At 38.9% G+C, this 8,635-nt stretch overlaps 1 pseudogene; it reads right to left on the reverse strand.

Moving 5' to 3' along the window:
* Positions 1 to 6,499: 6,499 nt before the first annotated feature.
* LOC103081260 (eukaryotic translation initiation factor 1 pseudogene) lies at positions 6,500 to 6,817 on the reverse strand (annotated as a pseudogene).
* Between the last annotated feature and the right edge of the window lie 1,818 nt (positions 6,818 to 8,635).

Raw genomic sequence — 8,635 nt, forward strand, 5'->3', positions numbered from 1 at the left:
GTATTTCTCTGATACAAAAGCCAGACAATGACATCACTAGGAAAGGGAATTATACAGCAATATTCCTTATAAATATAGAGGCAAAAATCCTCAACAAAATACAGGAGAACTGAATGCAACAACATATAAAAAGCGTTATACCTTATAATCAAGTGAGATTTATCCCAGTTAGTAGAACATAGAAAAATCAATTCATGTAATACATCATATCAGTAGAATAAACATACGATCATCTCAATAGATGCAGAAAAAATTGAAAAAAATGCAACACCCTTTCATGATAAAAACGTTAAACAAACTAGAAATAGAGACGACCTTCCTCTACCTGATAGAGGCCATTTATGAAAAATTCACAGCTAACATCATACTTTTTTTAAAAATAAATTTATTTATTTTTGGCTGCATTGGGTCTTTGTTGCTGCACATGGGCTTTCTCTAGTTGTGGCAAGTGGGGGCTACTCTTTGTTGCGGTCCGTGGGCTTCTCATTGCAGTGGCTTCTCTTGTTGCAGAGCAGAGGCTCTAGGCATGAGAGCTTCAGTAGTTGTGGCTCGTGGGCTCTACAGCGCAGGCTCATTAATTGTGGTGCATGGGCTTAGTTGCTCTGCAGCATGTGGGATCTTCCCCGACCAGGGCTCGAACCCGTGTCCCCTGCACTGGCAGGCAGATTCTTAACCACTGTGCCACAAGGGAAGCCCCTAACATCATACTTAACGATGACAGACTGAACACTTTTGCCTAAGATTTGGAACATGACAAGGATGTTTGCTCTCATAATTTCTATACAACATTGTACTGGAGGTTACAGCCAGAACAGTTAGATAAGAAAAAGAAATATAAGCCATCTACAATGGAAAAGAAGACACAAAGCTACCTCTATTTGCACATGGCATGAGCTTATATATCGAAAGTTCAAAAATCCATTAAAAATATCTATTATAGCTAACAAACTAGGCCAGCCAGGTTGCAGCATACTAGATGGACATACAAAAATTCGTTGCATTTCTATATACTAGTAGTGAACATTCTGAAATTCAATTAAGAAAACAATTCAATTTAAAAGAGCATCAAAAAGAATAAAACACTAGTTTTATTAATTAGTTTAACAATTAGCTTATTTATTAGAATTAATTTAACAAAAGATGTGCGTGACTTTTACAGTGAAAACTATGGAACACTGTTGTATTAAACAAGATCTAAATAAATCGAAAGAGAATAAAACTGTACTACTTTCTCACACCATATACAAAAATAAACTCAAAATGGATTAAAGACTTAAATATAAGGCTTAAAACCATAAAACTCCCAGAAGAAAACATAGGCAGTTCTCCCTTTTAAATAAGTCTTAGCAATATTTTTTTGGATATGTCTCTTCAGGCACGGGAAACAAAAGCAAAAATAAACAAATGGGACTGTATCAAACTAAAAAGCTTTTGCACAGCAAAGGAAACTACCAACAAAATGAAAAAGTCGCCTACTGAATGGGAGAAGATATTTGCAACAGATATTTCCAATAACGGGTTAATATCTAAAATGTACAAGGAACATATACAACTCAACATCAAAAGAGAAAACAACCCGATTAAAAAATGGGCAGAGGACCTGAATAGACACTTTCCAAAGAAGACATACTGATGACCAACAGACACATGAAAAGATGCTTAGTATCACAAATCATCAGGCAAATACAAATCAAAACAACAATGAGATACCACCTCACACCTCTCAGAATGGCTACTATCAAAAAAACAACAAATAACAATTGTTGGTGAAGATGTGGAGAAAAGGGAAACCTCATGCACTGTTGGTGGCATTCTAAATTGGCGCAGCTACTGTGGAGGTTCCTCAAACAATTAAAACTAAAACTACTGTACAATCCATAAAAATAAATAAATAAATACAAATAAATAAATAAATAGACATCCAGTATTCATGGTATGGAAAACAATATTGTTACAATACTAATACCCCCAAAATTGAATTAGAGATTCAATGCAATCCTTATCAAAATTCCAATTTCTTTTTATGCACAAAAGTACAAACTGATCCTAAAACTCATAGGAAATGCAAGGGACCCGAACAGCCAAAACAATCCTGAAAAAGGACAAAGTTGGAAGACCCACACTTCTCAATTTCAAAACTTACTACAAAGCTACAGTAACCAAGACAGTGTGGTAGTGGGATAGGGACAGATATTTAAAACAATGGAATAGAACTGAGAGCCCAAAAGTACACTCATAATCAATGGTCAATTGATTTTTGACAAGGTTTCCAAGACCATTCAATGCAGGAAAAGAATCATCCTTTCAGCAAACAGTATGGGATAACTGCATATCCCTGAGCCAAAAAAATGGATTTGGACCCCTACCTCACACCATAGGGAAAAATTAGTTCAAAATGAATCAAAGACCTAAATGTCAGCACTAATACTACAAAACTCTTAGAAGAAAACACAGGGGTACATTTTTATAACTTTGGCTTTGGCAAATGATCCTTTGATGTGACACCTAAACCACAGGCACCCAAAGAAAAAAAGACAAATTGAACTTCATTAAAATGAAAGATTTTTGTGTATTAAAGGATTTTATAAAGAAAGTAAAAAGACAACCCACAGAATGGGAGGAAATAGTTGCCAGTTAACTATCTGATAAAGGTCCAATATCCAGGATATATAAGGAAATATTAAAACTAAACAATATATGTCAAATAACCCAGTTTAAAAATGGACAAAGGACTTAAATAAAATTTCTCCAAAGAATTGGAATAGAATATCTCCAAAGGAAGGAATTTCTCCAGAAAAGACATAGAGATATACAGATGGCCAACCAGCACATGAGAAGCTGTTCAACATAATTAATCTCTAGGAAAATGCAAATAAAAACTATGAGATGCCATTCACACCCACTAGAATAGCTATAAAAATAAAAGAAAACAGAAAATAATAAGAGTTGGCAAAGATGTGGAAAAATCAGGAGGCTTTCACATTGCTATAGAAATTTAAAATAATGCAGCCACGGTATAAAAGTTTGGCAGTTCCTCAAACTTTCTAAAAATAGAATTACCATATGACTGATAAGTTTCACTCCTACATATACACACAAGAGAAATGAAGAGATACGTTTAGAGAAAAACTTGTACATGACTCCTCACAGCAGCATTATTTGTTATAGTCAGAAAGTAGAAACAACACAAAAATCCATCAACAGATGAATACATAAGCAAAATGTGGCATATGCATACTGGAATATTTTTCAGCCACAAAAAGGAATGAAACACTGAGACAATCTTGAAAACATCATGCTAAATGAAGAGCACCAGACACAAAGGACATATACTGTAAGATTCCATTTATATGAAATATTCAGAAAAGGCAAAGCCAAAGAGCCAAAAGTAGATTAGTGGCTGCCAGGGGGTTGGCGGTGCCGGAGTTGACACTGATTATAATAGGTATGGGGCCTCTTTTGGGGATGATAAAAATGTTTTGGAACAGATGGGTAGTGGTAGTTGTACAATATACAAAAACGCTCAAACCAGCTGAATTGCACAGTTTGAAAATGATGAATTTTAAGTCATGTAAATTGTACCTCAATAAAAATATCTAATAAAAATACATACTAAAATATTTACAGAAGAAATAACATCTGGGATTTGCTTCAAAATGATCTTGAGGTTAGGGGTTGGAATAAATAATATCAATAGACTGGTTCAGTGTTGATAAACTTGTAGCTGGCCAGGGTAAGAGTGGGTTCATTAGAGCATTCTCCTTACTTTTGGATATATTTGGAACTTTGCATAATAAAATTATTTTTAAAGAACAACTAAGTAAAATGTTTTTAAAAGGATACTGAGGAATAGTTATTATAAAGCTGCATAATCAAAATCAGTGGACTGTGTTGGAATGGAAAATAATGTTAAGAAACAGACCCAAGAACATTATATGAAGGATTTGGAATTTTTAATCGGTAAGAAATAAATGATCAGTAATTGGGGTACCTAGATAATCCGTTAGAAGAAAAATAAATGGGTTAATAGCCTTACCTCATACCATACATACAAATATAATCCTCAAGGATTATATTTTAAATAAAATTAAAAATATATAAGAACAAAGTATGTAAATACGAAACAAAATTAGGGAAATATCAATGAATATGTAATCTTGGGGGCAGTTCTCTTAAGTGTAATAAAAAAAACAGATCTTGGAATTTTTTTAAATATCATAAATTGAGAAAAAATATTGCTCACATATGGTAAGAGGTTAATAGTTAAAGAGAAAACAAGGTGTTTTTTTTTAACTTTTGGCTGCGTTGGGTCTTTGTTGCTGCATGCGGGCTTTCTCTAGTTGCAGCAAACAGGGGCTACTCTTCGTTGCAGTGCACGGGCTTCTCATTGCAGTGGCTTCTCTTGTTACGGGAGCACGGGCTCTAGGTGCGCAGGCTCAGTTGTGGCACACAGGCTCAGTAGTTGTGGCACGCGACCCCTAGAGCACAGGCTCAGTAGTTCTGGCGCACGGGCTTAGTTGCTCCGTGGCATGTGGTATCTTCCCAGACCAGGGCTCGGACCCGTGTCACCTTCATTGGCAGGCAGATTCTTAACCCCTGTGACACCAGGGAAGCCCCAAAAAAGGTATTTTAATGAAAAAATAATTTAAAGGGTGAACAAATAATTCACAGAAAAATGAAATACATGCCCAAGATACTAAGCACAGTTCCCTTTCTTGCTGTCTAATAACTGAGACTCTTTCTGCTTTGGAGAAGCCCCTTCGTGAGTCGTGGAGGCAAAAATGAGGAACTCCACTCACAAGAACGGAAACTGTTAAGTTACTCTCTCTCCTAGGCCCTTACAGTTTGGGCATAGGCCTGTGATCTGGGCTAACAAATATTTTTAAAATAATAATTTTTATTTTTTGACGTAGACAGTTTCTTCACACTCTACTAGCAGATATATAAGTTGGCCCTACCTTTTCGGAGAAAACTTGTCAATATTTATCGAAAGCTGTTAAAAAAAGTGAGGGAATTGACTCAGCAATTACACTTCTGAAAATTATTGTAGGGAAATAATCACACAAGTATAAAAATGCATCTACTGGGTGTTCCTGATAGCATTGTACACCCCAGCAAAACAGTGAAAAGCAGTCTGAAAGCAGCACCAGAAGACTGACTGCATGAACTACGGGGCACCCCTGTGTGAGAACTAGACGCAAGCATCAAAGCTGATTGCTAGAAAAATTAGACTAAAAGCCAGTATCTGCAATAGGATCTCATATTCCTATGTACACGTACATGTGCGTGTGTTATATACACACATATTCAGGAAAAGATCTCAAAGTTTAAACATTAACACGTCAACAGCGCTTACTTCCGGGTGTGAGCACCTAGTAACTAAGAGCTTTTGTTTTTCCCTTTTGTTTGTTTGCTTTGTTTTGTTCACGTATATTTTCTATTTTCCAAAATAATACATACTGTTCCTTTAAAAGTGGGCACGTATTTAGAAATAATATCTCTGAAGTAAAAAAAATATTTCCACCAACATATTTTTGTTTATCTGTATCTTAAATGTCCCATAAAATGACTTCATATTCTACAAGTTATACTAAGAATAGAGGGCTTTATTAATCATGGACAAACCACACTCATTATATCAGAGCAATGATCCACTTTTTTTTTTTCTGAAAACAAGTTTTATTTAAATAAGGGTTTAAATACATTACATAATATTAAAACGGAAGGGGGGGGAAAAAAACCCCAAAAAAACAAAAACCAGTTTGTTACTTCACATGGCATCGGGCAGCTGTTGCTAGTAAGCTGCGAGCTCTACACAGCTACATGACTTGATACATCGGTTTGAAATTTGTTCCCTGGTCAAAAGTTTAACTCTGATAGAAGGTTGGCCTCACATTCTAGTTTGCTCATCCATCAGCTGGGATATATCTGGTCAAAAAGACCTTGGTGGCAAGCCAGCTGTCCTGTCACCTCAATAGAATGAAGGTGGCTGCTCTAAGCTCTGCCCACCTGGTCACGTTGGAGACACCAGGGGATCTTCCCCCTGATGATCAAAGACTCCCTCTAGCAGTGCAGCTGCCCTCGCTGCCTCACCCCATCCTCCACTCTCAGCTTCACCGAGGGCTGTTCAGGTGGCGACATTCTCTTAGGGCAGGGAACTCTGTAGAGGGATTGCTGGGAGCTTCTGGCCAGACATAGCCGTCTGTGATCTCAGGGCTCTGGACTTGGCTGACACATCACTGTTATTGCTTTGTTTCAGGCCGGACCCTGCCAGGTGCCTACTGCTTGACCGCTGTTTAAATGAGGGACTTCAAGACTACACAGCATGGCTCTTTTCAGTTTATTGCATGAAGGAGTTACACTCGTCCAAGTTAACAGCAGACCCCAAGTGGTTACACTACACAAGCTGTGAGGTTTTTAAACTTGTGACAAGGGACAGAAGGAAAATTCTACTCATTGCAAGGAAATCCTCACTTAAGCTTCAGTGAGCCAGGAGCACTTAAAACCCATGAACCTTCAGCTGATCGTCCTTAGCCAGTCCAGTCTCTGCGAGGAACTGGCATATGTTCTTGCGCTGGTCACCCTGTAGCTGAAGTACTTCATATTCTGGACGCTCAATTACAGTTCCGTCGCAGGCAAATTTCTTCTTAAACGCCTTCACTAGTTTCTTTTTATCGTAATCATCAGCGATCCCTTGGACAGTAGTAAGGGTCTTCCTGCCGTTTCTCTGTTGAATTCTTATATGGATATAAGATCATCACCCTTAACTTTCATCAGCAAAGGGGTCGAAAGAGTGGAGGTTCTGGATGGCGGACATGCGATACGACTCCTTTTCCTCGGTGGAAACGGCCTGCGGAAGGCGGCGGCTGGAGAAGGCGGGCGTGGGGCGGGGGCGACGGAGCGTCGGGAAGCGAAGGGGCTCAAGCGGGGGAGGCTGCTGGGTCCTCGGCGGCGGCTCACTGACTGGGGCTGTGATCCACTTTTTAATTCAACTCTGGCTTGTCCTTCAGTAAGTAAATGAAAGCAGTGAGCTTTGGACAAACCCCGTTTCAATGGGCCACCATCTTAAAAATTCAGGGAGATTTACCACCAGCACACTTGCAGTAAAGTCTGTGGGCTTTATATGTGGAAACTTTTGTTATTGTACCTTTTCCTTTGGTATTCTCTTCTCTTGAACACCATTTATCCTTAAATGCAAAAAAAAAATTTGCCATATTTTTATAATTCACAGACTTTGTTAGGACTGTGCCATAACTAGTAATAATAGAATTATGTGTAATAGGAATCCTATGTGTTGAACATAACTCCAACGCTGCAACTTATTTAAAGATAGATTTTTTTCAAGCTGGGCTTATAAATCATTTACAAAGAAACTGAGCAGGCCTGAAACTACAGTCCAACTGTCACATTCTTGTAATGTGACCACAGCTGCTCGGGGCTGGAGGCCACAGCGGTGAGGGAGCGCAGAGCTGAGGGCCCCGCCAGACCGTCAGGAACAGAGCTCTCGCACTTGCCAGATATTAGATCAACAACCATTAAATATAATATGAACCATCTTCCGTGGCCAGGGCTCAAAAGCTGCACGTACAAACAGCTACAGATATGTCACTGGAGACGCGGGGCCCAGCACACCGATGGTCCCCAAACTGCAGGGGGAACCTCGCCTCCACGGCCTCAAGCCCTCCTGTCACAAAGTTATGGTTCTCTGGACCCAAATGCACAGACGCGTCCATTCTCTGTGAGTTACGCACACACGTCGGATCCCACGTCTGCCTCACAACACGTGTACCCATTTGGCTTTTACGGGGGGAGGAAATGGCCTCAACCGTGCAAAAATGCAACACAGGTTTTGGGCTCTTGCCTGAGGGACTTGGTTCCAGGGTGTGTGAACCTGGTGTTCGCTGCTGGTAAAAAACAGCTCTGTCCTGAAGGGGGTCAGAGGTCCAGCGGCCACGCCTCCCCCTCCCCCGCTTACAGTGCCTTCTACCTCTCTATTCTGTGGATCAGATAAAAATAATACATCGCTTACCAACAGGTTGAATTTTAACGTTGTCCTGAGACACAGGTCTAAAGTCTATGATTAGAGAATTATTTTTCTGAGAAGTGTTACAAACCTACCTAAAACATAACACACACACACACACACACACACACACACACACACACCCATGATTTCTGAAATAACGTCAGATAATGCAACGTCTTTTGCATTTTAGAGAGTTTATTTGTGCTTTGATTTCATAGTCCCCACTCGTGAGAGCCCCTCCACACCAAATCCCACTGCTTTTGTCAGAGACCCTAACACTGCCCAGCATTATTTTGCTTTTTTCACATTTACTGTCTGTTCTTCACGGGATTAAGTTTTATGAAAACAAGGATCTCACCAGCCTGTCTGTTACTGTTTTTCATGGCACTAAATAATTTTGATTGAATGAATGTATGAATGTTTGAATGTCTTACATTTGATACATAAAATTATATTCTCTTGACTTTAATATTTTAATAAAAGTGATTGCTGCCAGTTTCCTTAGGTCAGTTTTCACACGCTCATATTTACATATTGATGTGAAAGAGTTAGGAAGCAATGATGTTTTCTGCAATTAACAATGACCTTCAGCCTTTGTATGTTTTCCTG

Source organism: Lipotes vexillifer, unplaced genomic scaffold (genome assembly GCF_000442215.2).
Source record: "Lipotes vexillifer unplaced genomic scaffold, Lipotes_vexillifer_v1.1 scaffold459, whole genome shotgun sequence".
NCBI lineage: Eukaryota > Metazoa > Chordata > Mammalia > Artiodactyla > Lipotidae > Lipotes > Lipotes vexillifer.